General features: G+C 34.1%; 1 long non-coding RNA gene across 1 annotated transcript; it reads left to right on the plus strand.

Annotated features, from left to right (window-relative positions):
• The first annotated feature begins 3,276 nt into the window (after positions 1 to 3,276).
• Positions 3,277 to 3,887, plus strand: LOC140015562 (uncharacterized). Its single transcript, XR_011822204.1, has 2 exons — positions 3,277 to 3,316; positions 3,407 to 3,887. It is a non-coding gene; the product is annotated as an uncharacterized lncRNA (long non-coding RNA).
• Positions 3,888 to 8,856: the final 4,969 nt, after the last annotated feature.

Below are 8,856 nucleotides of genomic sequence, written 5' to 3' on the forward strand. Positions count from 1 at the left end.
ATATTGAACCCTAGCATGAAAACATTCTCCAAATTAATCATCATTAATCACAGTAGATAAACTATCAATAATGACCGCTCCTGGACACAATCACTTTTATGGTGGTTAAAACAGTATTCCCTAACGTCCTTCTCATATATTTTCCGCTAGGTCTTAATTATCAAGTACAGATTCAAACCCTAAACTTGACAGTGAAAAAGATTCTAAAAACTCTCCGCTAGTCATTGGGCTAACTCTAGTGGTCACAAGAAAGAAAATAAGTTGCCATTTGACTAGATAAAGATCATCCACCATATGTTGAACCCTAGCATGAAAACATTTTCCAAATTAATCATCATTAATCACAGTAGATAAACTATCAATAATGACCGCTCCTGGACACAATCACTTTTATGGTGGCTAAAACAGTATTCCCGCTCAGTTAATGACAGCAGCCGATCTCGCAAGTGCATGCGTTTAGCATTATTACACACATATCCCACTAATTTACCTCTTCCAGGGTTTCCAGACGACCTCTAAAATAACTCGAGTATAAAGTTTTATTCTGTCTATGCGTCTCTTTTATGGGCAGCCACGTTAGCAAAATTTTCTGATATACAGCATTTCCTGGAGAAGAGATTAAAAGAAAGTTGGGATCCTTCAAGATTTGGGCTTTACACATAAACCTTTATTTGTAATATGTATATTTGTTTTGAATTTTTTTTGTTTTGTGAACTAGTCAAGGTGAATTCTACCTCATTTTATGGAGATAAAATATGGATAATTATACAAAAAAGAAAAAATGCAAACACGCTCACAAAACTTGAGGCTCATATGAAAAGCTTGTAATTACGGAATCATAGAGGTAAGTCTAGCAAATTTTGAAGATTTTTATTTCTTTAATAGACCGTTCTTTGATTAATTCCATATGACTATGAGTTACTTTAAGCACATTACCTCAACCTCAAGGATGTATATCTGCTTAAACCATGAAGCAAGGATGTACGTGAAGTTCTATCAATTCACTTGAAACTGTCTATACATCCAGTCTCTAATGGTGATTCACATGAATTTCGTTCATTTTAAACCTTTTGGATAGAAATTTCTTAAATTACAAAAATGCTAACTTATAATCAAGATTACAACTTACCAGTTGTTGAAGAAAAGATGAAGCGACACTTAGGGTATTACCCTAAATCGGCTTAAGGAAGAAGAGAGAGAATCCATTGATTTCTCTCTAACCAATGTATTTTTCTTGTTATTTTTTCTCACTAGAGTCATGAAATTTCACACAATTCAATTGATATTATTAGCCTTGTTAACTTAAATTATGAGAGTATTTATAGACAAATATGGTAGATTAATCCATATAGAAATAAGACAATCAGTTTCCAAACAGATTTAGTTTCCATCTTCTAATACAATTTTTAATTTAGAAGACTTAACTTTATTTGCACTATAAGTCTATAAATTTAATTTGTTTCACAAATAAAACTATAAGTTATTAAAACTTATCATATAAGTTCCTACTTGAATTCTTTTTAGTCTAACCGAAGAAGTTCTTTATATGTGTAGCCCATTAGATTCTCAAATATATTGATAATAAGTTACAATTCTTAATAAATAAAAGCATGATAAATTAAATTCCTTTAATTTATTATTGATTCAATTAATCAATTAAATTATTCTTATAGATCAAAATTGATATCTAATAATACATCACAATCATCCAAGTAATGAGAATAGTCAAGTAGACAATTTCATCTTTCAGTAAACATTTTCCATGTAATTAATATCTCCCACCATGCTTATTTTATATTAGTTTTAGAGTATGGAATATGTGTCTATTTTATTTAGACTAACATTATTTTCTTGTCCAAAAGTATAACTCTAATGAAGAAGTGCTTGAAATACGTTTCTAAGGCCTTTCCACTTAGAGTTAAGAATTTTATTTCTACAAGCAGCTAATAATGAGATAAGAATTTCGAATTTTATTTCTACAAGTAGCTAATAATGAGATACCTCTGTCTATCATTAAAGGTGGTCTATATCCTTATAGATTATTCATTATTATTTCATGCTTCATATTATATCCAATCATTAAAGATTTGAACCACGCATTTATGAAAAGCAATCAAATAGAGTCAATGCGTAACAATTCACACTTAAGATATTATGACAATTTTAAGTTTAAGGATCACTTGCACTCCTATCACTTAGAGATCAATCTATTGATATTTAAAGAACTTTTCTTTGTGGATCAATCTAATAAATTTGATCATCCTAATACTCATATACTTTAGATGTCACACATCATAGCTGATGAGTTCTATATTTTATATAAAAAAAGAGATTTAGGATATGCTAGTTTATCCATATTAACAATATCTTATCTTACTAATATTATGACTAAAGATATTTAAGAATAAAGTTTAGTAATAACTAATTGAACCTCATCGTTATAACTTTTATAATTTTATTGATTAGGTTTATTTTAAGAACTTTATCATTCACATGTAAAAAACATGCAATTGAAATGATGAAGCCGTCATTACAGATACATAAATATATAACAAATGTTTAAAAGTCGATTTGTTTTAGAAGGTGCTCACTAATAAAGCTCATGACATGCTCCAGGATTGACCCCTTTCCCTGAAACTACCCCAGGAATGGAGATCACCAGCATCTAGGTGTCCCGTGTTACTATAGTTTTTCGATCATTCATACTTTTGGCAGCACCAGGGGAAATCAAGGAATAAATGCCCTTCACTGCATAATAAATTATGAAGAAGAGAGATGGAAAAGAGTTCTTTTACTTCGAAACAATCACTAAAAGCTTAGATATAAACTAGTGGGAAAAAATTTGGGCAAACAAAACTCTATGGAAATAGGAAATTTTTTCATGTAGATGTTCTTTCACCTTGATTTGACATCCTGTCAAATATTTCCAAAGTGACAATAAAAAGGGTTTATAAGCAATAAATAGGGGCGAAAAAAGATTCATTTACATTAATTGTCACTCTCAAGGCTAACCCCCAACTAGGAAACATATTTGAAAAAATCAGAATATAATAATGAAGGTCAGCATTATAGGTTCTCAATTATGGATTTTAATCGTCATTATTGTTTGGTGGCCACACCTTCCTCCAATTGCATAAAATTATTGTTAATCTTCCCTTACAACCTTTTTCCTTAAGTGCCTAAACTGTAACCTTGGTAGGCCACTAGTAAATTCAGATCACAGTGAATCATCCTTCTATATATATTTCAAACTCTGGAATCATTTTTCTCACACCACAAGCAAGTACAGGTACCAACTTTCGACTAACTAATACAGGCATTTATTTACAACCCTAATTCTTGTGCTTTTCTTGGCTTCTTATTCTTCTTTAGTTTGACCTTTAACAACATTAATCCTTTTTCTCAGGTTGTGTAATGTAATCATGAAGACTTTGCTAGTTGCTTCTGTTGCTCTTCTGCTGGTTATGGGATCTCTTGAAGCAAACGCCAAGAGGGTTTTTTTCCATGGCCGTCAGCTTCTGAATGATGCAAATCCTAGCCAAAAAGTTACCACTGGTCCTAACCACAAAAGAGCTGCTCCTGCGGTTCAAGTTGATCAAGTTAATGATGACGATGATGATCCGGATTCTGGATCAGATTCCCACCGCTATTTCCCATGCGAGCAGCGCAACTGCAAGAAGACGTGACTGTGATGGCATTTGCACGACAGCTTCGAAGATTGCTTGAAATTGAGCACTTGTAATAACGTTAGATGAACTACCAAGCGTCCAAAAAAATGTGAAACATACTACTATCGTACCAGCATAACAGCTGGACTTGTCAGTTTCCCGTTAAAAAGTGTTAGTCTGTTTAAAATTTGTAATAAATCTTGGCTGTGTAGTTGCTTCTGGCGCGTAGTATTTGGTATCCTTTTCGTAAGCTTCTCCATAGCAAGCAGTTCTAAGGTGTTTAATTTTTTTTTTTAAAAGACACAGCGACCCTTTAATGAAAAATAAATTAGTTTACACTGCACTTATATATATATATATATATATATATATATATATATATATATATATATTTAAAAAAATTACCACTATAGGATCATCGACTCTACTAGAGATTGGGATTGGGTAGGGAAGGGAGCAGGACTTGTAAAAAAAAATATATTTAAGGAAGTATTCTTGTACTCTGTGAAAAGTTTGGGACAAAGTGTAATATTTATAAGGATACAACTACAATATTTAAATATTTTTAGAGGATGCAAATATCTCTCTCACATGCATAAATAAGAGAAAAGGAAATTGCAATAATAAACATATTGCAATAATAAAGATGCCTAGATTTAGATCAAACAAGTCGGAATTGGAAAAAAAAAAAAAAGAGATCAGTTTGAGTATCAAAAATCAAAATCAGAGCTTGTTTAGATTTAATATAGCATCAATTTGAAATTAATGTTCTTTTTCTTTAAATAAAATTTATCCATTCATCTTTATTTTTTGGTCGCCTACGATCGTACGTAGATTTAATCAAATTTTAATGTTCAAACAAAGTGGTATTATTGTATCCTATATAGGAAATAGATATATTAGCTGCACACAATTCGATCTATTACTTGTACACTACATAATATCATAAACAAACTTTTTTGTGCATTCAATTAGATATTCTAGAATCCATCTTTGATTATGATGGCACCAAGCAATATTAATAGTTTCCCGTTATCTTTCTTTTTTTTTTCTTTTTCCTTTTTAAATATTTAAATATTTAAATATTTGATTTCTAACTTCAGATGCATCGGCGAAGAATCATATTAGGGTGATATTGCCAATTGTGGTGTGTTGGTTTATCTGGTTGGCTAGGAACGGGGAGCGTTTTCAAGGAGGGCGTTGGGAGGTCAATGGGATAATTCGAGATGTGGATAATTTTATAGAACAGTTGGGGAAGGCTAATAGGCTTCATCGGTCCCAGTTCAGGGGTGATGCAGATTGTGAGTGGCTGCGGTTGGTCAGAGGTGATCCTAGGCGAAGATCCCCGTGTGCGATTGCCTGGAATAAGCCGCCCTGTGGAAAGTTAAAATTGAATTCGGACGCCAGTGTGATTCAAGGGAAGGCCACGGGTGGGGGGCTGCTGCGGGACTATCAGGGGAAATTGATTTTTGCATTTTATAAGGAGTTTGGGGATCAGGGGGTGTTAGAGGCAGAGTGTATGGCGCTCCTGGTTGGGTTGCAGTTGTGTCATCAACGAGGGGTGGTTCCTTCGTTGGTGGAGGTAGACTCCAAGGCTTTGGTTCAGTTGGTTGTATCAGGGGCGGTTGCAAAGTGGCCATTATGTAATAATTTAAGGAAGGTTAGAAATCTTCTGGAGGGGTTTTCTGCTGCCATCTACCATGTTTTCCGGGAGGCCAATGTACCCGCAGATAGGCTTGCAGCGGTTGGGTTAATGGGTTCCCAGGTTTTTTATCAGGATCACCAAGTGCCGGCGATTGTTCGGTCTGCCATCTTATTGGATTCATGGGGAGTGCCAGGGGTGCGGTGGATCAGTGAGGATGTTGAGGTTAGCAGCCTTTAGGTGGTCTGCTGGTCCCTCTGTCGTTTTGGGGTGATGGTGTAGGAGAATAGAGGCACAGATTGTCTTGTTATGCTCAGTGTAAGGGAGTAAGTACTCCTCATTTTCTTTTCTTGGTTAGTTACCAAATTTTCGAATACCAAAAAATATCCATGGTGTTATTTATAGAATAAAAAAAAGAGTTGAATATCTTTAGCTCTTCAACAGAAAATCGTCGGTAGCTAGGAAATCGTAGGCGGTTACCTGTTTTGGGTCCTTGCAGACCTTTCCATTCACAAACACTGCACAAAATATTAAAGTACGATAAATCATGTATATCTATGTGATCCAGTCACCTCAAAATGCTCTCAAGAAATGTCTTTGACAATTGCCAAAGCAACCGATCCGAAGACACAGGATAAGAATTTGCCCACTGTTCAATAAAGTTTTTCCTCACCAATGTTATGAAGGGTTCTACTACTTTATGCATTAAGGTCACAGGATAAGAGTATGCCTAGTGTTGAGTTTTATGCAAAAGATTAAAATTTGTAGGTAAAGCTTACGCAATTCATGAGGTGGGTGTTAACGTATGAATTACATAATAGGTTCACCCTCTATATTTTTGTGTTTTTATCGTGTGCCCTTAGGACACAAAATATGTAGTTTGGAAATGGACTACCTGCTACTGTTGCATCAGGCACAGCAACGCAGAAATCCTGTAAGTAATCATATGCACTCGAAAATGAAGACGTCAAAGCCAAAACATAGCAAGACTTGCTACGAATACAGCAGGTGCCATTATTGTTACTAACTGGAAGAACTTTGAGCTCTCACACTTCCTCTAAAAGATTATTGATGTTTCAGTACGGAAACTATTGCTATTTATTGAAAAACTGGCCAAATGTTTGTGTGCTATCAAAATCACTCAAGGCCTAGCTAGCCTTGGTCATTGTCCTTTTCGCCTTGCATTCCATGTAATAAGAAAATTTAGCAAAGTGTTATTACATGCGCAAAAATTCGCTGGCCACATGAAGTACTTCTGATGATGGACCTCCAGGACATGCTGCTGGTCTGGGCATATCTCAGGTAATATCGTTAATTGCTGGCAAATCTTTTCATGTCTCACATGTTTTGAGAATTCGACTCTGGAAAAACTCATTAGCGAATTATGATAGTTCTAGTCAATTATTCTTTGGATATGTTTTCCAAGGTTTTCTAGTGTTTTGAATGGTCTTCTCAGGTTAGAAAAATTGCAAATGGCATATATTCCATTAATGTAATTTTAGGAGGTAAGCCCTATGTGGCCCTCGTAGTAGTATTACTTTTTCCTCATCTAATAAACAAATAGGAGTCCAAAACAAAATCAAGATCTTTAAAATCGAGATCCTACACCGGATCGTATTGGACTGCATTGATAATGCAAAATTCTTTTTATTAAACGTAATTAACACCATAAAAACCTAAATAATTTTCAATCAATCTTTAATCTAAACACAAATTTTCCAAACAAAAAAGAAAAATGAAAAAGCTCAAATAAACGCTTTTTTTTAGAATCTCTATGTGGATTATGGAGCTACTTAACTCTTTCAAAGCAATGCAATTAATTTCACAATCTTCCGAATGTTCATCAAACAGTACTCCTTACTTCCCGTGAACAAGAATATTACAAGAGAAGAAAAATTTTTCATAAGAAAGCACGAGCCAAGAGTTGATTAAATTCTTTTCCATCTTGATAAAAACGTAAAGATGGAGAATTTTTCGTTATGATATTTGATTGACAAGATATTTTCTCCATATAGCTTTACTCTTCGTCATCTCTGTTGCAGGCATAGACCAGGATGCCTATGTTACTATCACTTAATCATGCTTCCAAACTGCACGATCCAGACTTGGTACAAACAACAACTTTCATGTTGACTTTTCGCAAGAGTAATTTAATCTGTCATTGAAGCCCAGATGGCTTTCTATCAGTTCAGATCAGCATAATCTGCTTTAATTCTGGAATTGTTAATTGCACATCTGCAAAGCATAAGATTATTTTGAGCATAATCAATGCTGAACTTCTGATTAAAATTGGGATATAATGATTCCTCGTGTCAGGATCACTCCTGGGATAGATTTTTTATGTATACCTCCACTCTGACTAATACATAACCTTGATTTGATTCCTTTGTTCACATGACTATCCCCAAAATGGATGGATGCAGAAATTTGGAAGCTAAGAAACAGATGCCACTTCTTGGGAGGTGGGATGAAGTAGTGGATCCCTTTGCTGATTACACAGGCTATGCCATTAAGCTCGAAAATGACTATATGATCAGCTTGTAGTATCAACCATGTTTAAAAGATACTTAAGAGAATAATTGAAATGATCATCTTGATGTCAAAATTTTCTCGGAACTGGTCAATTTTACATGACAAAGCATTCGTAGACTACAAAATCATGGATTAACTTTTTATGCATTAAAAGTGTAGTAATTTTTTATAATAGCAGTTTTAAATATATGTCACATGTACATAATTTGAATTTGAATTTTAAATTTGTGTTATGTGCATGATTTTAAAATTCAACTTAAGCTCGTTAAAAGTGTTTAAATGCAAGAGACCATGAATGTGGATAAGTACATTTATATGGTGATTGGGCATGAACACTTACTCTATAGAAAGAAAAAAAAAAAGATCAGCATAGTCTGAATAATCCTTATCCTATGTAGTTTGCACGTGGAGTCAAAGTCGAAGCTGCATTCATTTAGAAACGTCTTACTCATTGTGCAGAGTGCGTCATGATGCAATTTTTAGCTATTCTGCCCATTTTACATAGTACCTTCACAAGTGAAGATTCTATATTGCGATCCTTGAGAATTCAATAATGGCAAGCAAAAATATCTGTGCAGAATTAGTTGGAGAACTCCATCATTTCAGATACATGACTATATGGTCTGTCGACCACACTACAACAATACAAAAAAGGCAGTACCTTACTTCACATTGCACGAAAAAATAGGTGCTAGGACTAGGTTGATTGTAGTTTGATTATCTGACCCGATTATAGATCTTTATCAAATTTAGAGAGAAGTTGAGTTGAAAAAATGATATGCATTTGTATTGGAATTGAGGGGTATTTATAATAATTTTTTCGAGTTATTATAGTACTCGCTACAGTGATTTTGATTGTTTGCTACAGTGTACAATATCGTTATAGTGCTCGCTATAGTGTACAGTTTATTTTTAATTTGTTGTCGTATTTGCACAGTAACTTGCCAGACAACTACAGTGACTTCCGGTGCTATAGTGAGAATAATTTTTTATTGATTTTCTCTGGATTTGTTT

This window comes from Coffea arabica, chromosome 10c, assembly GCF_036785885.1.
Source record: "Coffea arabica cultivar ET-39 chromosome 10c, Coffea Arabica ET-39 HiFi, whole genome shotgun sequence".
NCBI lineage: Eukaryota > Viridiplantae > Streptophyta > Magnoliopsida > Gentianales > Rubiaceae > Coffea > Coffea arabica.